Raw genomic sequence first — 25,562 nt, 5'->3', positions numbered from 1 at the left:
TGCTTATTCAGTAACACTAGCTCTACTATACCATGAATGGTACCATTTCCTGTGAAAAAAAAAAAAACAAAACCTGCGTGAACATAAAATTAAGAAAGAAGATGAAATGTTGCACAATTGATCGTATTTCTGGTATTTCCATGTCTTTTAGTTCTTGACTTAAGATTTTTGACAGGTCTGTATGTGTTTGTGTGTGTAATGAACTGTTTGCAACCAAGTTCACAGTTGCTTAGTACTTTCTGTCCAAAGATATGAAGCACTTTAAAGACAGTTTAAAGGATTAAAACATCTTACCTTTCTGCCAGTATGCTTCTGTCTCCACAAATGTTCACCTCTGGCTGTGAAAAGTGACTGCAACTTTAACTGAAGGAGATAAAAGGGAAAATGTTTTGTAACTTACCTAGTCTTCTAAATGTGATAGAAAATCCTGTCTGGTCATTTTTTGCAGGTCTCTGATAAATCATTCCCCTGCATTTGTAAGTCCTTGCATAGCAACAGGTGAGAGAGATATAAAAAAATGTATATATAGCTATGAAACCACAGATTTTGTCAGCAAGGAAACAGAACTGAATTAACTCTCATAACTAGGCTTTAATTTTGAAAATGACATTGGTTGAAATTATCTATGTCTCTTACTTGCACAGTCTTCTAGGAGTTGGGTGTCTTACTGGATAACAGAGGAAACAGATACATTCATAAGTAAAAACCAAAATTATCAGAACACCTGTTGGTGACTTCCTAGGGTACTAAGTATTGCTCCAGCTGATTTTGTTTGGATTTATGAGGATTCAGCAACTCTGAAAGCAAATCACGCAGACTCTAAGGTGCAGAAATAAATTGACATGTGAGAAAATGTTGGTCTTAGCAAGTTTGCTTGCCACAGAGTAAGTGACGTGTGAACTCCCTGTGTAAGAGTGACCCCTTAGTAACTGCCCTTGTGTGCGCTGTTAGGCCTGGGTGCCTTTTGGTAAACAAGAGGTGGCTCACCACCCTGCCTGTTGTCTGTCTGCGTTTACTGAGGGCTAAGATCTGGTGTCTGGGCAGCTCCTGCGGAGCCTGTCAGTGTACCATCGGTGTATGCCATTCTGTGCACCTGGCTGCCTTGTCAACCTGTCTCACTGCTCTAGCTCTAGCTTCATGAGATAGTTTCTGTCTGTAGTATAGCTAGAGTAAGTACAGTGATGGTAAATTACTTTGCTTTTTATATATATATATATATATATATATATATATATATATTTTTTTTTTTATTTTATTTTTTTTTATTTTTTTTTTTTTCTTGAGGAGGTAAAAATCTTGCACCTTGTCCAGGCAGTCTGATGTTTGAACTGTGCTGGGGCCTTTCGTGCTGGGGCAGGGTTGTTTAGTAGTTTGACTTTGCAGCTATTCTGTTTGTTTTATTCAGCCAGGGGCATATCACAGATCTATTTTTTGATCAGACAGCTTTCTTGTACTATAATAATTCAGAAGCAACATTCAGACACTAGTTGGGTGAAATGGCTATTGCTCACTTCTGTCTACATGGTTCTTGCCCTTGCATTCCCTTAGGTACAGCTTACTGTGTGCAAGTTGTAAACTCCATGGAGAAGGTGCTGTCTCCCAATGTGTGTTTGTACAGCACGTAGCAGAGCAGGACCCAGGTTTTGTTGCAGTTTCTGGACATGCTGTAATGTAAGTAAGGGTACGCTGTCTTGCTGAATAATTAGAATAGTTCCCACTAGCTGAACTTGCAGAGTTTCATGTGTGCAGTCTGGTGAGGAAAGGGACTTTTCTGTCCAGGCAGAGAGGGGGCTTTGCAGATGTTCTCCAAGTCACAGAGGCAGCTGGCTGTTTGGGCACTGGACAAAGACGTAATTTGGAAATAGCTTCGAAGTTTAGAGAAGGCCCTTCACATACTAAGCTCCCAGATGAGTTAAGTGGGGGAAGTTCACACCTCTCTTGGTGCTGTTGTTTCAGTCTGACAGGCTGCAGACTCCGCGAGAGTGCAGCATGCAGGTTTTCATAGTGAGAGCTTTTGTCGCTCCCAGAAGTGCTAGAAACTTAATTGCTTTCAAAGGCAAGCCCGGAATCTGGAGGACCCAGTACAACCTGCTGAGAGAACATAAATCACAAGATACTATCGGGTTTCTGTGCTTGGGCTTGCGTGGAGTGAGTTTGCTTTGTGAGCGAATGCCTTTGGAATACACTGGTATGTGGGGTTTTTTGTTGATTCTTAGACATAGCAGTAATTGTTGTTGGCTTTGTTAACAGGCATCTATGTTCTGTACTTACTGTTCATGTTTTCTAAAAAGTGTGCAGACAAAAGGAAATACTTGCTGCCTTGAAATTATGAAAGCATTTCTGCATTTAAATGGATTGACAGCCTTGGTTCCAGGTGGTTACCTGCCATTGTCCCTTCAAATAGCCATGGAGAGAGAACTGGCTGGTTGTCATTTGACCATTGCTGTTTATCTTCGCTTAGAGACAGTGCTTAAAATGCCACCATTCACTTGTTCCGTTTTTACACTAGCTTGCCAGCCACTTTTGTCCCTAGCCAAATGAACCGTGATGGCAATTGAGAGAAAAAAATGCCTTTGTAGATAAGGAATGGCATTTTCAGATGTCCTTATATAGCATGTTTCCCTATATTTTATTTTCCAAAGTATCTCTTGTGAAAATCTGTGGAGCTGGTCCTTAAGTTGGTTTCTGGCCTTTTTATCCAAAACCCAGTTTTAAATGTAATTTTCTTCATCTCCTTAAATGCTTAGTTTATAGGCTTTCCATTGTTAGGAATATTCTTTTGATATATTTTGCATGGAAACTAAAGCAGAAAAAGGTTTTAAGGAATGCCAGCCAAATAATCTAGGGTCTTTTTTTGGTCAGTTTCCATTAGTATTAAACAAGTAATCTGCCCTATCAGATGTTTGAAAGGAAGTTCCATGTTTAAAGAAGATAAACATACCAGTTGACACTCAATATGTCTTCTCAAGTCACCAGCAGAAACCTCACTGAACCTTGTTGGCAGAGGTGTCTTCTGCAAAGGGTTCCTAAAAACACCTCCCCAGCTATTGGATTAATTTCTGAAATGCTCTGGCACTGCAGTGGGCCTGGTGCCAGCACTGGACACTTGGTCCAGTTCCAGCTGGAGCTGAAGAAGGGCTGAATTTTAAGACCTCTAGGATGCCTTTGTGTCCAGAAGAAAGTGAGCACTGGAATAATGTGTCTTCCAAACTGTGGTGTATTCCTAGAAATTGATGAAGATGCTATTTTAATTTGAGGAATTTTTATAGCTGAAGTTACTGAGATATTAGTGCTTAGAAGCGAGAAATCTATAGCTCTTAAGATTGCCTGGCACACAAACAAGCAAAGATCTAAATTGCTCTGAGGTGGTGACAGTTATCACAGCTTTGTGCAGACACACCTTTGCCAGTACTGACAAAACACAAATACCAGTTTCATAGCACCGTGTTCTCCTTGGCTGGTGTACAGCTTAAAACGGTACTATAACTTCACAACTTTGGCACAGAAAATGGAAACAAGGGGTCAACAGCAACAAAGCCTTTTACCAAATGGTTGGTTTTAAATGCTTTGAGTAAAGACGGTATTTTAAAAATAAATTTGATCTGTTTTTTGAAAATTGGACATTCAGTGCATTACATCACTCTCACCCCAGGCCACTCTGCTGAAGTTGCACTGGATGCTATAGCAGACTTTGGGCCATGATGAGGACAGCAGCAAATAAGGGACTTTATTTGCTGTGCAAAAGACTTTCTTTCTGCAACAGTGAGTTCCTCTGAACATCACAGATACCTGGAAATTCTGTTTTCAGAACAGCACTGACCCTATATGCAAATAAAATTTATTTGATTTCAGCTTTTGCTAGAAATCATATCTATTATACATCTGTGTGACAGAGCACTGGCATATTAATACCCCATGCTTCCTAAGTGTTCAAATGCATTTGAAATCCAGGGTGGGTCACAAGTGAAAAGGGGTTGAGACTCACCCTGATCCAAATCATGGATCACCATGTATCTCAGTACAGCTGTCAGTAACAGCCTACCCACCTGTGAAAATTTCACGTTAATGTAAAGAGTGTATTGACAGATTTCAGTGTATTTAGTCTCCTAAGACTACAGATCAATGATATGGTTGTGCTGGCCACTTCTGTGAGCCCCTGCCTGCAACTCTGGAGTTAGAAATGAACAGGCAAACTCTGCCCTGATATCCTTGGCATTGCAGTGTGGGTATATTAGCTTTACTAATTTGTTGAGAAAAATATGTCACAACCAGGCACTCCAGTGGCAAAACTATCTATGTTCCCCGCTGCTGTTAGCACTGGATTTAATCTCTGTACTTTTGCCACCTGCTATTACAGCATTGCAGACTACTAGAGGTGTGGGAGATTGCACTGGCTTTGGGTAGCTTTCAGAAGAGCTGAGCAGATTCTTTGATTTGACATGATCAAACATCCTGATGGCCACAGCATAACCCGTGTTCCCTTTTTGACTTGGTGACTGAAGTCTGTTGTGAATTCTTCTAATGAAGTGGCATGCAACCTTAAATTAAAAATTACAGTGGCTCTGCTCCCCAAGTGCCGCAGTGGTGGCACAACAGCAACACTGACCGACGTCTCTTCTGTGGGTGCATGTCTGCTGCCTTTATCTGTTCTGCTGGTTGTTACCCCTACATCTGCTCTAAGGGCAGCAAGGCAGGCCCCACAGCAGGCATGCAGCACAACCAAGGCCTTTGTCAACTGGAATATTTTCTCCTCCGACTCCTCTGTTATGTTTCTGTTGTAACATGAAAGATGCTATGATGATTTGGGTGACTTTTTTTTTTAGCCTGTGATCTGTGTGTGTACCATTGTACCAGGCTCTTAACAGTTTTGGCAGTTCCGGATGGCTTTGTGGCTTTGTGGCTCACCTGGGATAGGTGGTTGTCTTCTGTATCTTCATCAAGCTCTAAGCTCACAGGCATCGATTGCTCAGTAAATAAATTCAATGCAAGGTAAACTCGCCTTGCCGCTGTTACAATTCTCAGTCTTCCAAAAAGCCAGTAGATGGGGTGTGTGCAATTCCTGTGCAAAATCACTGCACTTCTCAACCCAAAGATCCAACTTTAATTTTTACCATTTTATTGCAGAGAGGTTGTTTTTTTTTTTTTTCTGTTGAAGATGGCCCTCCACCTGAATCACAAATTTAAGCACCCCTGAGCAGAAGCACCCCAAATTCTTGATTTTATGTATGAAATACTCTAAGCATGATCTACTAGCACACCTTGCAACAAACTTGGGGCTTTGAAATCTGAGCATGAATTTTTATCCTAAGGTTTGGTTTGGGGTTTTTTTTGGTTGGTTTTTTTTTGTTTTGTTTTTTTTTTTTTAATTTAATTAGTCATTTACTATGAAAAGACTGGGTAACTGAAAATAGACTGGGTTACCACAGACTTCTGCTTAACTTGAGGTTGCAGTATTAGCCATAGATGCCATGGGGCCAACTATAAAATACACTTCTTCTTTTTGTGTCTCCAAGCCCAACATGTAATAAATGTCTATTTTTATGCTTAATTCTGTTGATGATAGATGTGAAAATTGAATTTGCTAGCAGTGTAAATTAAAATATTTTGCTAACATTAATAATGGTCATGTAAATAATAATAATACAGACTGTAGAAGGGGTCACTAGTCACATTGCAGAGTGGATTTCATGCCAGTTTTCAGGTCAGTTATGGTAGACTTGAAATAGGAAGGAATCTAAAACAAGAGATGAGTGGGTTTGGGACAAGTGGGTCCCTGAGTTGTCTTCCTTGGGGGAGGTTGCTTCCTTGGGGGGAGCAGAGCATGAATCAACATAGAAATAAGCTGGCCCAAGGTGATTTATGACATTCAAAGTGAAGCTGTTTAGAGGTGGAGTCCTGTTAGGTAGGTCCTAGCTGCTTACACCAGATTTGTGATGGAAAAACCTTCAAACAATTTGGCAATAATTAACCAAGGGAACTCCACTAAAACACAATCCATTTCTGACAACATGTGCCAAGAAATAAGTTAAAATTAGATTACTATATCAGAATTCAGTTATCTTCTGAAAAGAAATGCAAATGCTTATGGCCGAGATCTACAGCTGAAGCTTCCTGAGAGATTTTGATAAGAAATGATGTGCGAACACACAGACGCTCCTCCAAGCTATTAATGCGATTGAAGGAATATAAAAATTTTCAAATAACAGAGTAGTCTCAATTAATTAAATATAAAAGTGTAATAGTGGAGTATCAGAGACCTAAAGGCACCAGTTTTGCTCATGCCTGTAATGAAGGGGGAAAATAACATGAACCTGTTACCACCTAGTGCTGCCTTTCAGATGAGAACCACAATAAATGTGTTTTAATCCACTGTGGTGAAGTGTGCCCAAAATACTCTGAGCATTTAACAGTGCTTGCACAAATGATTCACTTTCCTAGCAGTCTGATTTTGTAGTATAGCATAATCTGTTTCTCCTCTGTCTTTAATGTGCAATTCTGCTGAGCACGCAGTTCACATTGGCTGCCTCGGGCGGGCTGCAGGTCAGCTTTTGAATGTCGGAGAATTCATGAAATTTAAGTATTTTGTGTACAGTTAACAGCAGTTGTGCAAGTACAAAGACTTTGCTTTATGAGCAGTTGTGGTCTAGGTTTATATTTATGTCCACATTCAGTTTTTACATTTATTGCAGTCAAGGGAAAAAAATCAGGAGCTTGGTGCAGTCTTTAACAATCTGCTTTGGTAGCTGGCCAGTCCACTTACCCTTCCATGAAGCACATGCTAGGTTGGTTCTTTCTTCCATTAACTCTTTGATGCTGGGAAACAGCAATAATTCACATGACAGGGGTGGGGTGGTGGGGTGGGTGGGATTTAAAATAAATGCAAGATTAGCAAAAACTTTGTACTCATCTTATGCCAAGCCAGGAAGGGATTTGTGTACTGTGGGAGCGATCAGATGGTAATGTTTGTTGGACTGCTGTGGCAGACAAGGGATATTTGAGAAGGTGATCCGGCTCTGTTGGAGTCTGCAGGGGGAGCAGAGGGCAGCCTTTCCACTTGGAAACTAGAATTGGGTTGGGCACTTTCTGGTTAGTGAAAAGGGTTGCTGGCTGTTGTTTGCGATAGATCAGCTGTTTCCCATGTGACATGGCTGTGTTTCCTCACTTCTTGCCCAAGCTGGTGCTGGAGTTTGGAGTAGAAGGCAGTTTGCCAGTATTGCTCCTGTCTGGTTAAGGCTTTTTTTTTTGTTGGACTGGGAAGAGATGGGGACGAATCATATCCATGCATGGAGAAATGGTGATGGGAGGAGTGCAGAGAGAAGGCCACATATCCCTGCTTCCCAAGTGCAGCAATAACCAGTGCCAAGATGGTGAACTTGTTTGTGGCACCTCAGCTTGTCCCAGCCAAGCATCCATCATGCGGTGAGCTAAGAGCGGGATGGGACTTCCTTGCAAGGTGATCAATGTGATCTCCAAATGTTACAAGGGGGAGTAATTTGTGAGCAATGTTAGGAGGTTTTTTTCAAGGCTTAAATACTGTGCTGTCCTGCTTTAAACCAGAGGGATGAGAGTCCAGGAGAAGGATATGAAAAATAGATTAGCTTAAATTGAAACCTGGCATCTGGAACACCTCAGACTTCAGCAGACCTCAAGATAATACTTCAAAGTCGTTCAGCCCCACAAGGTACAGTACAGTTTTCTGTTTGGTGAAAGCATTACTCAGGAATTGGAGTCAGTCTTGGGTCTTCCTTGTGCTGGGCACAGTCACACTAGCTAGAAGATGGCTTCTGGCTGAGCTGACTCTGAGCCTTCATGCTCTGAGCTGCTTTACATGACTATTCTCCATCTCCCCAAATATTTAGCAGTAAACGTTTACCCTGAATTGATTTTAACATATTGAGCAACAAAGTGTAAATATGTCTGTGCCTTACTGAGCCTAATTGTCTTTACTCTCCCCAAATGATCTTCCTTATTTTAAAATCATTAAAGCCAAAGCAATGTAATTATTCTTTGTGTCATGACACCACGAAAGGACCATGGCTTCCTCATTACCCTGAAATTTGAATGTATGCAGGGGCACTTGGAAAGCACTGGGCTCCCTCAGGTCCTTGCAGTTTGGCAGGTATCTGTCTCCTTACTTGATCAGGTCTGGGCACTGAAGAGAAATTTAGCACATCAGCGTATCTACGAATTTACCATTCTGTCATTGGTGGGGTGATGCCCCAAGTTTAGTGCTCAAAGACAGAGAACATCTTTCCAAGGGCGGTGAGTGAGTGCCTGTAATTCTCACATTAGTACGTGGACTTGCTTTCTCCTTTGGCGGTTTACAAGGGAGAAGGTAAGTCAGCCTAGTGAGGTTTTTTTAGCCACGTGCGCCTGGAGCTCGTTCTGAAATACGATTAATACGTCTGCACATAGGTGGGATTTTAGGTTGTAAGTTTACTAATTGCTTTCAGTCTTGTTTGCTGCTTGAATGTTGAGGGGGTTTTTGTATCTAAGGTAAAAAGAACATCATTATTTTTAGCTTACAACAAAAAACACATTTTCTCTTAAATGCCTTGATATGAAGTAATTTAAACTAAATTTCCCCACAAATCATTTCCAAGAGATTGGCTGTCAAGTATGATAAAAAAAAAAAAATCTGCACTTTTGCAAGGACCCAATGAGACTTTGCAAATTTAGATTTATTCTCAACGTTAAATGTGGTTGAAGATGTCATTTTTTTAAACAGCACTTTTAGAAGTAGTTAGCTTAAAAGTAAGCAATTCAAAGCACAGAGGGAATGATTTTGAAGTGTAAAGTCTTGAAACACAACGCAGAGGTTGACAGTTTCACTACAATTAGAAGCAAAGCAGGCACAACTCCCACTTCTGAAAACTTTCCTATCACACTGCTTCCTCTCTTGGCCTAGAAAACCTCAAAATAAAAACTTTGAGTGGCTTTGCTTATTGACTTACCATAGTTATACTCAATAGCATTAGGAGACAGAGCAGAAAGGGCTGCCAAATCTATCTGTAAAGAATAATCTTTACAGAAAGCTTCAGAGAGGTATTTTTTTTCACATGCTTTCAGTCTCCTGAGAATGCTGCTTTTTTGAGGAAAGCAAGTTTTAGGGTGTTTTTTTTTTTTATTTTTTTAACAAGGCTTGTTTTGTTAGGAAACCACTCCCTTCTGCTTCTGCATTTAGACTTGCTGCTAATTACCTTTTGGTCCATGACATTTTCCATGAATTGCCACATTCTCCCACACTGTTACAACTTCACACTGATTATGTTATGTGGCACTTCTGCCTGCTGCCTTTGGGAGGAGTGGCTGAGAGAACGATATGGTGTACCTGGGAAATTGCAATTCACAGAAGTTTGCTGGAACCAAGTTTTGTAGCTGCTAAGACACAGCAGAGGCTCTTCCTTCCAGTCTGAGATGGGTGGCTGCGGTAGGTGGGATCAGGAGGGCATCCTGTTACTGTGTCAGTTTAAGTACTGCTCTTCTTTGTGCCGCTGCTGAGGATTTTGTGTAAGAAGTCATGACAAGGCAGTGTGTGGTGTGTCAGGCTGGTATTTTTCATCCTAATTTCAGGCTGTAGTGGAAACCCGAAAACCTGGTGCCAGAGAAGGTGTGGGAGGGGGCAAACTTTGCAGACACTTCTGGCTCACTGAGCCCCTTAGGATGCCTACGAAGCCCAAGCTGCAAGCCTGTCTTTCTCCTAGGACCTGGGGATGGCTCAGTTTTGTCCTTAACCCAGCTCAGTCCTCTGCAGCAAAACCTCCCGGAGCAGCTGAATATAAGATCATTGCTGATTGAAGCTTGAGTGCTGCTGACATGAGAACTGGATGTAGCGGGGTTGTTGAGCACAGCTAATCCACTTAAACTGTGGAGCTCATCTGCTGATCTGCAGGGGTGATGGCACTCCTAGGTGGGATAGCTAAAGAGGCTTTGGCTTGAGCTAGCACTTCAGGGCAAACAAAACCTGCAGCTAGGGCTGAGGATCTGGTTACACTAAGTTGGCCCTGGCCCAACCAAACGTGGTTAAAAGTGAGAGGTTAGGTGAGATAAACCCCTCTACTTAACCCTTGTCTTAGCTCAGGAGCTGATGAAGGTGTTCAAGTGCTTTTCCAGTCTCATTGCTTTGATCAAAGGTCTGTTAACTGGGAAGAGCTTTGCCAGTAAAAGCCCTTTTTTTATCTAGGATAATTACATCCACAGTGCTAGCAGGTAAGGTTTCTGCTTTAATTGTGTCACTGCACATAAGGGTACAGATCTTTTACAGGTAGAAAAACTGTGATTTCTGACGTAGTAAGTGTGGTTGGATCCCACCTACGCTGTGGCTGTCGGTGGCGGTGCAGGATGAGCAGCTGGTGTTGTAACAGGATCTCTGACTACATTACTCTGTTGTCCAGCCTGTGACGTGAGGGTTTTCACCTCTGAGAGGTGGTTAAAAAATTCAGGTCCATCTGACAGCAGCAGCACCAGCTGCAGGCAAGCCCAGCGTGGCCTTTTCTGCCACATGATGGTTGGCAAGGGTGGCTGCAGGGCGCAAAAGCAGGCAGTGGGCACTGCTCCTGCCTTGCTGCTGTTTATCCTGGACAAAAGCTTTATTTGTTCAATTTTGTTCATCCCTTTTTTGTGGTTGAGGGAAAGGAGTATGAGGAGAGGTGTGTGTTATATGTATGCTGCTGAGTCCTCTACTGTCCTCCCTGTGGTACTAGAAGGCATATGCAGAGACTACAACTTGGTTGCCTTTTGTGAAAAAGGCTTGTAATATTTTGCGGACCAAATTCTTCTCTGCAGCTAATCCTTGCTTATTGCAGGGAGGTGGAAACGGGAGTGTTGTGTGTCCAGTCGATTCTGCTCCTGTCACAAGCCAATGCAGCCAGGGACCACTCTGACACCATCCACATACTACTTATACCCCTGGGTATAAGAGACCTTGCTCCCTCCTTTCCATCAACAGCACAAAGAGGTAGAAATGAAGACAGGGGACTAACTCTCTCTGAATTTCAGGAGAGGCCGAAGCTGGTCTGTTGGAATAAGGAGGGAACCAGGAAACAGGAGCACCTGTGTTGCATAGCTTTGGGCAAGTCAATTATCCCTTCCCCAGTGAAATTCCCTTTGCATAAGGCATGAATAATAATACTCAACTTACCTTGCAGGGGTGTTACAGAGTGTGCTCTTAATTTTTTTTTTTTTACAGTGTTTGTAATATGTGAAACCGTAAATGAGTGCAAAGTATTATTGCGATTTAATTTTATTGAGGGTTAAACATTGGTGACATGCCCAGCTGAGCATTTGCTGGCAGTGAGCTAGGCAAGTGACCAGCAGCAACCGTGTTTGGCAGCAAGCAATGGACAAAAAAGGAAAACAGGGCTAACTTATTCCAGTCCTACATATTTTTTTCTCTCTCTTACCACCATACGTTTCCCATGAAGCAGATGGAGGTGATCAAAATATCGAATTGGAACTCTGTATTTTAATAGACTTAAATTTTACTGCATAAAAGGCAAATAAAGGTTAATGGCATGAAAATTTGTCTTATAGGAGGGTGAGAGAGTGGAAGTGCCTCCAAGCATGGTCCTTAATAGCTTTCAAAAACAGATCCTACCTGAGTAGTTAGGTGGCTGATTGTTCACTGCGGGGTAGCATGCCAAGGGTGCTGGTTCCTGCACGTTTCATGCTACTGCTGATGGAGGTTTTGCATTGGACTAAAAACATAGAGGGCAATCTCTTGGTCAAGGTTGGTACTCCGTGGCAGCAGCGTGAGACAGGGGATGTGCAGGGAGGGCGTGTGCAGGGGGTTTGTGTGCAGGCGGTTTGTGTGCAGGCGCGCGTGTTGGGAGTGCTCCTGAGTTTGAAACATGAGTCAGTGCGAGACTCCGACGTGTTTCTGTGTTAGAGCTGCCGAGTGTAAGAGAGGGAGAGACAGCGTGTGTGATTTCTCCAGTTTGCTCTAATTTCGCGTGAAATGGGGGCTTTCCAGTGGTGGGGTTACTCCAAGTGCGATCGCACCAGCAGGTTTTATGTTGCACCTCGTTGTGAATGTGCCTCCCATACATTTTGTTACTGCCTGCTCATTCTCGTTAATTTTTATTAGGTGTGAAATACAAAGCCTTGTCCTAATTACCACTGGTAGATGATAGCACAACTGAATAACAATCTTGCAATAATCAGGGCTAACTTCTGCCCTGGGATAGTTACACATCAGGTTCACTGGAGCCGGTGTGTTCCCGGTAGGAATGAAGGATTTGGCCCAGACTTCGTCTGTATGCATTAATTCAATGACTTTGCTCTGTGACAGTGTCCAGAGGGACAGGTCCAAAGGTCAGCGAAGCAGAAAAGGATCTTTCCAGTGTCTTTTTTTTAAGCTTTGGGCCAAAGTCAGGATCCTACCCTTGTTCTCATTGCATTTGAAAACATTGATTGCCCCTGGATTTTCTCAAGGTTTGCTTTCTTCCCCAGATCTAAAAGCTGTCATGGTCACTTAACCAAACATAGAGACAGCATTAACTCCACAGTTAACTTTTCATTTAGTGGTGTTTCTGAAAATAAACAATTGCTACAAGAAAACAAATGGTAGAGATGCAGCATATGTTACACGTAATGATAATTTATTGCCTTTTAAAAAAATTATAGTATAAAATTTAGGGGGCAGATTTCAAATCCTGTAAAACTCATGGCACAATTCCAGTTTATTTGAAAGAACATTACATTTGTCCCTAAATCTTAGAAGTCCTTAACTACAATTTCCTTTCTGGCATGCCACTCACCTTTAAGATGATACTCCTTTTTTGGCATTATTAATTATCATTATTGTTGTTGCTGTTATTATTCCAGGAGATCTGTATGGGAGGAACGCTGAAATCTGGATTAAAAATAGCATTTTCATGTCCTCCCACTCACTGTACTTCGTGCACAGAATGCCTTTTATAAATGCAGACTTGCTGCTTGGCTAGATAAAAGAAGCTGTCACTTCATTTCCATAACGAAGTCGTTCCCAGGAGAATTTCATTGTTTTAGCAATAAAATTCTTCTAAAAGGCCTTTTATTTTGCCTGAGAAAGGTAACAGAAATGAACTTCTAAGTGGTTATTCCACAAAACAATTAGGAGAAAGCAAGACTGTCTTGATTTGATGTAAGGAGATTTGTATGTGTGTGAATTCCCTTTCGTGTAAGACGAGAATAAACTCCTAACTGAAAATCAAGTTAGAAACACCCCCTCCCAACCTTAAACAAAATCACAATTTTTTTTCCTTGCTCTCAGAGACATCACACATCTTTATCAGCACTCTCCTAAATAAATTTGGCCATATCCTTAAGTCCAGCCCTATTTCAAAAGGCACTTGCATGACTTCTGATTCAGATACTTTCCTGAGTTAAAGGCAGTCATGGATAATCAATACCAATTATTACAGTGCATTAATTTTGTTACCAGGTATGTTCTTATTCTTGGAGAGGAATGATCGCTGTATGCTGTATTGAGGCTGAGCACTCAATGAAGCGGGGACCATGCTTTTCCTGTGTGTACGTATGCTATCGAGCATGGTTGGCAGGCCCAGTCCCTCCTTGCCCACAGGCAGCAATGTTGCCGTGGCTTCTCTCACCACTTTCCCAGCATTTCTCACCGCTTTCCTCAGCTGGTCTGTGTCCCATGCCAGCATGATGTTCCTTTTCTCTGAATGCTGAGCATGCTAAATCACGTCAGAATTAGAGCATCAAAGAAGTGCTGATATGGAAAGCGTATACAGTAAGTGAAAGGTCCTATGGCTTGTGTTTAGTTCTCTCTTTTGGGGGGCGGGGGGGAGGGGGGAAGTGTATCGCTCATTTGGCACCCATGTTGAGCCATGTTTGTGTTTTGCTAAGTGTGCATTGACACAATTACCACTTCAGTCACTGTAGACAGCCTACTACTATAGGTAGGTGCATGTAATCAGGAACAAAAGGGAAGAAGATAAAAACATTTTCTTCGTAGTCATTAAAGTCTTTATAGGTTCTGCATTGCACTTAAAATAACTTAAAAATATTAAAGAAATGCAACAATTTTAGAAATTATTATTTGTAGGAAGGTTTGTGAATTCAGGATGTGATATTCTGACTCACCCAACAGCAAACATGTTTGCGCTCCGGCTGGTATGACTCATGCTGGCATTTGTCTTAAGTGTGGCAATTGTTTTAGCCCTCCGCTTGGTGCACGATGAATGAAACGGCTGAGGTCCCCTGTTGCAGATTTACTACGTGCAGCTACGCTGGTAAATTGAAGGCTCAGCTGTAGAGTATTTCCTGTAACACACACGCATGCACGCACAGGCACATACACACACATACGAGTGCGCACCCCCCAAGTAATACTTTACTTTTAAATACTAGATTCATAGAAAGGAAATGCATAATTACAGTGCTGGCTTTTGCACCACATAAAGCAGCCCACATCAAAAGGTGTTTGCCATTAATGTTTCAACAGGTAATCTCTGGATTTATTGCCAAGTCGTGTTCCTGTTACTTAGTGCTCAGTGTTGAAACCATTGAAATCTTTGTTGTAAACTAGCATAGTCATCTTAATCCTGCAAAAAAGTTAGTCAATAGTGCCTTTGTTTTCCAGCACTGTGTTTCACATTGCATCAGCAGCGCAGAAGACGTGGCCACGCTGGAAGCAGGGAGAAGGTTAAGGGTGGGTTCTGGGCTGGCTTCCTAAGGAAGCGAGGCTCACGTGGTGGCGTTGTTTGTGCCTGTACCCGTGTGTGTGTCCCTGGCCTGACGGCTTGTGTTACTCAGGTCCTTCTCAACCCAACCCACTGTACAGGTAGAGGCCGCGGGAACCTGCTCCCTGAAAGCTTTGTGTAAGTAGGCAGATGAATAGCTGTGGGAACCTGTGGTTGAGGCCGGTGAGGCAAAGGCCACAGCCCCAGCTCAAGTTTTACTGACACCAGGGAATCTGTACAGTGGGCATCTGCTGGGATTACTGCTGCCACCAAAGGTCGAGCCTTTTTGCTGGTATTTGTTAATGTGACAACCCACAGAACTGTCTTCTTTGGGCGGTATATCTTTGGCTTGTTAAAATACTGCAAATAAACAGAACCTCAGCTGTTGGTTTTGGTGCTGCTACACTTTGGGACTCACCGCGTTTGGATTCCCCCTTCAACACTCTCTCTTTGCAGGAGAGCTGTGGCCATTTTCTGAGATGTCTCCATTTAACCAAGGCCTAGCTCTTAAGCCCATTCTCATCTGTAACAAGTTACAGGGGCGCTGCAGTTCCTCAAATATGCAGGAGTCTCATTGTCTCAACTCAAAGTTGAGCTGCATTTTTTGTATAATAGCTTCCACAAAAGAAAAAGAAAAATATTTATGTCATGTAACAGAAGCATCCAGAGTGGTTATTTTTATTGCTTGTATCTGTTCAACATTACTGGCTCTGAGCCTGAATTATTATGGACCATTTGCATTCTTTTTCCAATTTCTTCTGCTCAGAAGACCTGTAGGAATGACTGTGTTACAAACACAGAGGCAATAGAGTTGTTTTTACTTAAAACCTCTGTCTGAGAATGAAGGAAGTTGTCATGCTAAGAGAAATGTAAATCAGTGTTGAAATCCCCCCTCTTCCCTCCCCCTATTCCTGTTTTGATAGCCATGAGAACGTGGCAAATAGGGAGTGCTGATGGTAATGGGATGATGGATTTTTATTAAAAAATACGTCATTGGCATCTGATAGAAGATATTTGTGAGGTGTTTTTTCTTCTTTCAGTTCTGTACTATTGCTTCTTAGACAAAACAATCTATACATGCTCCTGTTAGTTTTCTTTTCATCTGGTGGCATTGTGTGTTGAACCCACTGCCCACCTCTTTACTTGCTCTTTTAATACCTTATGTATTACTCTCTTTGTGGGGAAAATCTTGTGGAACTTAGAAACAAAGCACAGTAAGTGAAGCACAGGGCTAAGCACAATTTAACCTCAAGTCATACTGGAAGACCTGGGTATTACTGAAGTAAAAATAATTAGTATGGTTGTGATTGCTGTTATTTGTGTAAAGGTGATGTCTCAGAGGTACTAGTCAGATTTGTGTTTGTATTGTTATTAGGCATGGTGTAAACAGAGAGTGTGAGTTTGAGCTGGCATGTGTGTTTTCATATTTACAACTATCCCTCCAATGATGAACATTCATCTGTTTTCTGATCGCTTGTTTGGAGGTGTTGGGGTTAGGGAATGGGTAATGAGAGCAGCAAGAACTGCTCTGGGAACACAGCTGCTTTCATGGTTTCCAGATAACAGGTTTGGAAGGATGGATGTCCAGTGAGTAGGGCTGAAAATCCCATTCCCAGTCTGCTTGTATCAGCTGATGCTAAAATGAGGGGTGGTTTACCTGAACCTTAAGTCAGGAAAAATACCTGCTGTGGATGAAATAATAATGAATAATGTTTTTCTCGATTAAATCTTGGGACACTGATTTCTAGGTGACTAACAGTTAACGTTGGTTGCGCAGAATTACTGGTCATCTTCAGTAGTAGAACCTGCACTGGAGGGTGTGAGCTGCAGCCTTACCCCTTCAGCCCCACATGCTGGTCCTGTCTGTCTCTTGCTTGCAGACAGATGTTTCCATCCTGCAGCACTTCATTTTTCCCGTAAGTACTCGCACTGGAAGTGCCATTCACGCAGGAAAGATGCACAGGGATGTGTTCACAGAGCTGGGGAAAGTAACATTTATCTTCTTTCCCCTATTGCAAATTGCAGGGCAGGATGGATTGCTTCCTTGTCTGAGCCCCACGATTTGCATGCTGTTTTTCTGGTTTAGGACCTGCAGGGTATGCAAAGTGCTGACAATGTGATTTACTATTCACTTGCACCCAGATACAGTTATTCACCTTGCGCAAAGTGGGTGTAACACCAAGTTGGGCATTTCACTATGGACCATATACAGAGCTATGGGAAGTGCTTGTTTATGTGACAAAGCCGTGGTGAATCAAGCCTCAGATGAGCAATGGATGCTAAACAGAAATCAGCCTGCCTGTTTTATGCAAATTAAACCTCTTTTGCGCTAAGGTAATATCCCTCCACCTTAGTCTTAAAGTAGACATAATTGTGATTTAAGCCTTTTTTACACTAGCAGAACAATTAATGTAAAGATGACTCAGCCCCATCAGGAGCAGCCTTTGTACACAGACAAAATGTCAGGAGATTTTTCAGACGGGTAAAGTTCGGCATGGCTGGTTTAGAGAAGCTTTTATTAACTTGAAATCTAAAAGATATTTAATTCTTAGCTGGTTTGTGGGTTGTTTTGTTTTTTTGAATTTCCTTTAGTATCTTTTCTATAAAATCAGCAAAACCTGTTGAAAATTATTTAAAAGTTTTTTCCTGACATGATAGATGATATGCACATTAGGTAATTGAAATCGCACACGCTCCAGGAAGATACAACCTCGCCTTTCCCATTTGCAGTGGGGCAGGATTGAACCTGTCTAAAACTATTTCATGCAGAGGGAGAATAAAGGAGGAAATGAATTACAGTTTTATTTGAGTTGAAGGATTAGTTGTGGGATAATAGTGAACAACGAAACAACTTGGGAACAATGTTGCCGTCTCTTAAACAGTTTTATTAGCTTATGCTGATTTGTGAATTAGGAAAACCAAATTACATGATGCAAGAGAGAAAGGAATGACAATTAAAAACCTGCAGGAAAGGGCTAGAAAAATGGTGATCACTCACTGCCTGCTCTTCAAAGCAAGATGGAGAGCATGACCTTTTATTGGAACAAATACAGGGTATTGCACAGAGCTGACTTCTGGTTTTCAGTTTTGCCAATTTGCAGTTGCTCGCTTGTACTATGGTTCTTATTTGTTGATTGCCCTAGGGTCCAATTTTAGTATCTAAATACTCCCAAGAAGTACTTCCATGTTCTTTGATTTGAGGTCTGTTCATCTTTCAATTACACTTATAATCTGTCAACTCAATGTCCTTTTTAGCACTCAGAGACAGGACTGTGCTGTGATATTTGAATAACCATAATGTTGTAGGACCATGAAAATCAGCTTACTTGCATAACACTTCCCTTTATAGCCGAGATGTGATAGGTAGCTGTGTATGTGATAATGATCCACTGATCATGTTGAAACTTCAATTGCAAAGCCTGGTTAAAACCTAGCTGACTGCACACTGGCCTTCCTTGATGGTCCCTCCAAGTTACAACTTCTGCATGTTCCAAGAAGAGCATGCAATCACAGCCCATCAGATCTGCATAGTAAAAAGATAGTCCCAGTTAGGGAATGAGCACTCTGCTCTTCAGGCAAGGATTATGCTTCGAGAAGCAGCATATCTTCCCGTGTGTCCTGAAATTTGTACCATGCTCTCTTTAAATCTTAAGCATAAAAGTGTCTGGGAACATTTGCAGGCAGACGTGCCTTGCCCCTCACAGAAAGAAGTGCCTACGGGTAAGGTCAAGTGAGCAAGTTGTAGCAGATTAAACTAGCTTGTGAATTTACAGCACGTCATCTGCTCCATAATAACTGGCTGTGTGCATGGTGCAAAGGCATCCTATGGTAAATACAAGGTCTCTCACCCTTTTTTCCCTGAGGGGTAGGCTACCTTGCTTCATGTCATCTTTCCTATGAAATAAGGGTGCATGGAGAAGGATATCAGCCCCAGAGCATCACTGCACTGTATCACATGGATGCTGCTTGTGACTTGTTCCCATGTCCATGTGCTGGCAGGGGGCTGCAAGATAAATTCCGGACTGATAGCAAGATAACTACATAGTTAGCATGTAACGCTCGCTCCTGTTTCAGTGATCGGCGCCCTGGTATAGGCAATCAGAGCCTTGTTTAACTTGAACAGAATCAAAATCCTAATCCCACCTGTTGAAGTTAGTGGAAGAACTTTCACTGAGTGAGGTGAGTTTCAGCCCAGTCTTCCAAGCAGCTGATTCTCCAGGGAGGCTCAGAGGAGTCCACACAAGCAAGCACTGCAAAATCTGGTATGGGAGACAAGGTGCGCCTGGAGTAAACTTCCCTGTTCTTGCTAAAAATAATTGGAAGCCATCTGATTTTGGTAGAAATGTTAAATATTTTCTCTTAGTTCTTTGGACTCCATTTTCAGGTTCCCTTTAATGTTGAATGACAAGAGGTGAAGTTTAAGAAATGGAATTTTAAGATTTTTTTTTGGCCTTGGGTTTTGTTTTTTTTCAATCTTCGTATTCACATAATTTAAAGGAAAAAAAAGACTTAAAAATAAATTGTTGTGGGTTAGGCAAAATTTTCAGGGTTGACTTAAAAATAGGTTTGGGGTTAAAAAACTTGTCAGATTATGTCTGATAGTGTGCTTTTCTGTCAAATAAGTGACAGAGTCGCATTTTAGTAGAGGAGAGAAACTGTTTATCAAAGTCCTACAACTGTATCCAGGGTCTGGGTATCTGAAGGACCTTGAGGTTGCAGTGCCTCTGTCACCCAGGAGCTGTACTTCCAGTTTAGAGTTTCTTAAGCTGGGAAGACTTCTGTAACTGGTGTCTTGCATTGCTACAATCCATCAGGGAGAGAACCAGGCACATGCAACTAAGACTAGTGGTTATCATCGTGACTGCCAGTGCACCTTGGAGAGTCCTAACCAGCTGGACGCTGGCTCACAGATGCTGATCTGTGAGGCCTTGGCCTTAGACAATAAATCCAGGAGTAGCTTTACACCAAAGCTGAATCAGCTGGGCAAATACTGGTTTCGGTTTTGGAAGGTTTTGTTGTTGATTTGTATGTTCAACTAAGACTGTCTTTAGGGGTGTAAACTTTTTTGAATAGTTGCAATTGCATTGCCTTCCCTCATCTCTTCACCCATGAACTGCTTTTGTCCATGTGACTTGTTTCATACCTTTACGTAGGGTGAGATTCATCTGCATTCATCTGTAGCCATCTAATCTGAGCTCAGTGTCTAGACTCACTTTATAGAGGGAGAGAAGCAGACCTTTCTAGAGAGTGATTCATTCTGTCTAAAAGTAAATGCTTAAGATAGGTCAAATTAATCATTTTCTAGGTTCCCAGGTTTCCTCCACTGAAAGTAAAGAGAGCTTGCACTGTCTCAGGTGTAGACTTTTGCCCAGCATACGTTTTTGTTTTGGGGACGTGGATTCCACCATGGTGCTGATAGGATGGGATCCATGCTCTCAAATCCTGGAATTACATGTGAAATGTTTGAGGAATCTTATGTCAAGGAGATAGGAAAGGTTTGTGGCACAAAGTGAAGCTAATAATGTAGGAAACACAAGTAGGCCATGGGAACCTGGCTGAAGGAAAAAAATGTTCATGTCAGGCCTTGTGGAAATACACACTCTATTTTAAGTATTCTGTGTGGGGTTCACACAAAAATGAAGCACAGCAGTTTGTTCAGACCACAGTAAAAAGGCTGAGGATAGTCTGATACCTTGCACAGTGGGTCAAAAAAATTAAGAGTTGGTCCACAAAGAAATTCTGCCAAAAAATAAGTATGAAAAACCACACGATTTTAAAAATCTCAGATGTGAAAAATACTTCCTATTGTGGAATAGTGTGTGTGTATTTTGTTTTCAGTACTCCTCTGTTGCAATATTACAGATAACCACAGAAATAGATAGGTGTTTGCATCCCCTTAGAAGAGTTCATTGAGAAAAAAGTCTTCCTGTGTGAATCTCTCTGCACACCCTGCACTGTTTGCACACTTTGCAAAACGAGAACCCTGAATAGTTTTTTCTTCCTCTAGTTATGGTAACAGAAGTATTCAAGAACTATTTTAATTATGTATCTGCCTCAGCAACTCTGAACTGGGTTTTAATTGTTGGTAATAAGTACAACGCAAATGACTCTTCCTATCCAAATCAGTGTTTGACATACACTCACTCTGTACTGGAATCTCTGTCCTGGGAGCTCATTAAAAATTCATTTGCTTCAAGGAGATGGAGGAATCACTTACTAAGCAGCTCTATGGATTTTCTTTTTTTTATTCCTTGCTTTCCTTTCTTACTTTGTTTTGATTTTCTTTTACAGCTCTATCTTACTTTATTTGAAAGAGGAAAGCCAGTGAGGACCTGTGAGCAATCCGTCATATTCTGAAAAATCTTCATGCTAAAGGATAATCCAGAATTCCCTGAAGAAGAACATAGTGAATGTTGTGAGTTCCTAAAAGCAATAACGTATACTTGCCATTGTGTCTTTTGGGGGGCAGTATCTGCACTGTAGTGTTTGCTCCCATCCCTGTGATGTACTGAGCATCTTTTCACTCTGCTGGAACCAAAGGCAGATGTGTTTGGGTTGGGCTGCAAAGCCAGACTTGAATTTCTTTCCCTCTTTCTTTCTTTTTTTTTTTAATGTCTTCATGGGCAGAATAGTGTTATCCAAGGAAAGATGCTGGGTTTCTTTTCTATGGGCTGCTACAGTTATTTAACACATTACTGTCGGTTTTTAGTTAAGTATGTAGGCCTCCATTTGAAGGCCTTGGGACTGTGTAGCATAACAAGAATTAAAAATGTTATGGAAGGTTCAGCAATCTACATGTCAGACTCAGGAGTTTTATACATGCTTATACAATGGTTGAAATTATTTGGCCACTTTCAAATCAGAGGAATGCAAATGTGGTTATTTGTGCCTGGTATTCCTAACTCCTATTCATTTGATTGGTTTGTTATATTAGTTTGAGTATTTTCAATACAAACACTCCTCTCAGGGATTTGTGTTCATAGGAATTGGAGTAGCACACCTTTCAGAGGAAAACACAGTCACATAACCATGAGGGATAGCTAAAGAGAAGGCATATTTTTATGTTCATTGTTTTTCTCATGAAGCCCACAGCTTTTCTGGGTTAAAATGGCAAATGTGCAGGTCAAATGTAAACATCCTCATAAACAGAGGAAACCTGCTTGCCAGGTTTGAGAATAATCCTTACTTTTGTCTTAAGAAGGAACCTTGAGAACTTCAGAATTAGGTAAGTTAGTATTTAAATCCTTATGCCCAAAGTATGCAGTGGTCCTTCAGGATGTTAGTAGTGATAAAGCAGCTGCAGATTCTTCCAGTTCAAGCAAAGTAGTTTTTGCACTTTCCATAAATTTAGTAAATATAAATATATTTTCTGACTGCCGAGCATGTCTTCTGGCTCCCTGAAAGTTGGATGCCCTCCTCTGCTCTGCATTTCCCTTTCAGTTCAGGCTTTGGGAAGCAGATTGAGACAGAGTCTAAGTGGTACTGCTTTCTCAAGAGCCACTTGGAAAATAAATGTTAGAGAAGACACTGAAAAATCTTCATCATCTCTCCCCTTTCCCGCATGCTTTGATCTACAGTGAAATAGTTAACAAAGCTGACATTTGGAGATGTTAGTTACTAGTACCACTAAGCTGCCAAGTTAGTAACTCATTAAGATGAATAAGGGGCCTCTGAGACCTGGAGCTTCTCACTGTCTGTATCCAAGCAGACGTGGCCATATCAGCTTATTCCCACACTTTGAAAGACTTCTTTGAAACCACAAGGGCTTACTTTGCACGTTGACATCCTAGAGCAGAGGAGGGCAGCCTTAAATAATAATAATAATAAAAAACTGTTCTAGCATGCAAAGCTGTTGGGATAGCAGGAGATGTTTGTTCAAGATGTTGCAATCACCTCCACTGATTGCAACAGCAGCACCAGCTCATGCCAAGGAGAGCATTCCTTGAGTCCTCTAAGGTATGTGATGTGCCAGATCCGCCAGATAAACTGCATGGGAGAAGGAGGCGATCATCAGCCACGACAGAGTATCTGTCAAAGATGCTGTCGGTGTGATTATTACATTTGCTCCTGTCCTAAATGGTTTAAAATGAGCCCACTTAAAGCACAGCACACTAGTCGGCTATTGCGGTGCCAAGACCCCAAATTGCAGTCATGAGGCCTGGGTTTACACAGAAGCAGCAGCACTGTTCTCACCAGGTATGGATGGAAAGGAAGTGCTCTGGAGAACAGCTTTCTTCCTGGCACCTAGGACTGGGTTCTTTCGGGGAGTCATTTGTAGGTGATGGAGAGCTCTTCAGAAGTTCCTTGAAAGCGTATTTTGTCACCTGGCTTCTGCTTGGAGGACAGTGCCGCAAGAAGGAGGCAGTTGGCCAGGCTCCTCCTCTCTCCTTCCCTCTTTCCTTTATCCTCATGAGGAGACAAGAATACCAGAGAGGAGGAGGTATGGTGTTTCAGCTGAAAGGAAATGCTGGCATACAGTGTTTTTACTGAAAAGTACTGCTCTCTCTTCCCTGAGAGTTTGTAAGGTGTTGTCATGCTAAGATGTGCGGAAAGCAATCAGACCTTTCCGAACATTGTGAGCAGTAGCTGTTCTCATCCCTTCCACTGCCTCCTCCTGCCACCCAGGCAAATTTCAGAGGAAGGGGGGTGTGAGGAGGGAAGGGGTCAGTAAATTGGGACCAGCGTCTTGTATCCACCTAGAAACTGCCTGTTTACTAAACAGTACAAATTTCTTGTTTCCTTTCTCCTTCTCTCCTCATTCAGATGAAGCACATTTCTGGAATAGCAGAGCTTGTACAAATCAAGTCCATATTCCTCTTTTGCAGAGAGAAAAAGGGATGTCAAGAGGATTTCTTAAGGAGGAACATTTATGTCACTTAGTAAAGGGTAAAAACAAAGCAAGGCAAGGCTCCTTTGCTCTCGCAGGACATACCTTGCGAATTCCAGCATACGGTTTTGTAATTTTCTGGTAGGATTTAGGTATCCTGAGGTTTTTTTTCCATCCTGAAAACATATGCTGCAGCTTTTTTGGAGTGCTAGCCGCACAAGCACAAACACATTCTGACAGGAGCAATGAATAAACTCTTCGTGTTCCTCACTTGCAGGCATTTCTTCACTTTTTTTTTTTTTTTTTTTTTTTTTTTTTTTTTTATGTGAAAACCTCTGGCACGGTTTGTGGGAAATGGAAAGTAAATCTCTAAATCCAGTATGTGTCAATAACTGAAATGTCTTCAGTTGATCTCATATCTATAACTGTTATTTTGGGCAAACTGCGGATGGCAGGATAGTAAACATCCCCACTCTTCACTGACAGGCTTTCCGTGCCCGCCTTCGGTGGGAACCTGCTGCCGTAAGGGCTAACCCCGGAGAGGGTCTTGGGCACTGTGGCCTCACAAGGTTTAGCCCTGGTCCCATCCCATTTTTGAGCTGCTGCCTCCTTTCTCCACTCCTTGGCCCTCCTTGCTCCCTTCACCCTGGTCCTATCTCATCCATACTCCTCTGGCTGCTGGCTGTTTTTCCTGGCACCTGGACCTGCGGTGGGGCTGGGAGCGACAGCTCCTGGAGCTGATGTCAGTGCTGCTTCCTGAGCTGCCTGGCCAGGCTGGCGGCAGCCCAGGCACACCCTCTCCCCAGAGCATCACCTTCTCCGCCTGCCTGTGCTGCCTCTGCAGCAGCCCCTCAGAGAGGGGGCAGATGCAAGTGGTAAAAATTGAACATTAGCGAGCCTTTTGCAGCAGTTTTCTGTGAGCCTTGAGCCTCAGCACCACCTCAGTGGTGTGGTTGGAAGTGACACACGGTGTCTCTTCAAACAGCAGTGAGCTGTGCGCACCTTGGAAGAGCAACGGGAAGTTCTGACACATGCAGCCTTAATGTTTCTGAACATCTTTGCTTTTGAATTGCTTTGGTATCCGTATGCTAAACCACTTCATGGTTTTCTACAGAAATTACCAGGCTGCTGACAAAAGACAGCACTGCGTGTGTCCGTTCTTCCAAACAACTGCCCGGTACATGCCACTGGGTATTTATAGGGAGCGAGAAAAAGGGAAGAATCACTGTCATTTGAGAAATGTCTCTCAGAAATGGCAGTAATTTATTCCCAGGCATTATTCTTCATTAAGAGCTACAGACAGCTGCAGCTTCCCTTTAAATAGAAATTGCACTCTGTAGGCATGCTATACATAGGGCTTCAGGTTTCTGACATTTCTCTGCCAAAACTCAGAAGTATTTCTCACCAAATAAATGTTTATTCAGAAAGTCTTATTTCCTGGCTTTTATTTCATGTAACATGCTTCCGTCAGCCAGACAAGAATGGCTCAAGGCTGACATTTGGGAGAGGAAGCTGAAACAGTATGGGTCTCTCACAGGACATCAAAAAAAGTCTCTGACTGTAACTCTGGGCCTTTGGTTTGGCAGTTTATTTTAACTGGTGAACATTGGATTAAAATGGACGTTGCAGAAATACAACAGAGCTGCTGTGTCTGTGCAGAAGTGAAGCGGGCAGTGGTAGGTGTTTCTGTGCATCACACTGGCTCACCGACTCTCCTGTCCCCAAAGCTGCTGTCTTCTGAGTGCACGGGCAGCAAACCTGCCTTGGCGTCACGCAGCAACCAAGATGTTTTGACAGTGGGGGAATCACAATATGGTCAGTGTATGGGCACCTATAGACAGTGCGTGAGAGCTGGGCTGTGTCTGCTTGCCCCTGCCACCCACTGGAGAGGTGGCCAGGGTGGCTTTGAGTCTTGCAGAGGGACATGCGGTGATGCGACCATAAGCCACCAGTGCTTGGGGACTGCAACAGAGCCAAATGCCTTTTTATTCATGTCTGTATGTCTGTGCATGTCCCTTGGATTTAACTCTTATCTTTTCCACACTCCT

General features: G+C 42.3%; 1 protein-coding gene across 5 annotated transcripts in view; it reads left to right on the top strand.

Moving 5' to 3' along the window:
• The window catches only part of ATXN1 (ataxin 1), a 230,247-nt gene that overhangs the window by 123,975 nt on the left and 80,710 nt on the right, over window positions 1-25,562 (top strand). For 4 of the 5 annotated variants that reach the window (XM_026842212.1, XM_026842211.1, XM_026842213.1 and 1 more), the window contains one exon: window positions 20,979-21,102. The gene's annotated coding sequence lies outside the window, so the exon portion shown is untranslated. Of the gene's footprint in view, window positions 1-448; window positions 499-20,978; window positions 21,103-25,562 lie in introns of all 5 variants that reach the window. The other variant, XM_026842214.1, reaches the window with a different exon arrangement.

The sequence above is a fragment of the Athene cunicularia genome (assembly GCF_003259725.1).
Source record: "Athene cunicularia isolate RWA chromosome 2 unlocalized genomic scaffold, athCun1 chr2_part1, whole genome shotgun sequence".
NCBI lineage: Eukaryota > Metazoa > Chordata > Aves > Strigiformes > Strigidae > Athene > Athene cunicularia.
The sequence above is the reverse complement of the archived record's forward strand: the minus strand, read 5'-3'. Positions and strand labels throughout refer to the sequence as shown.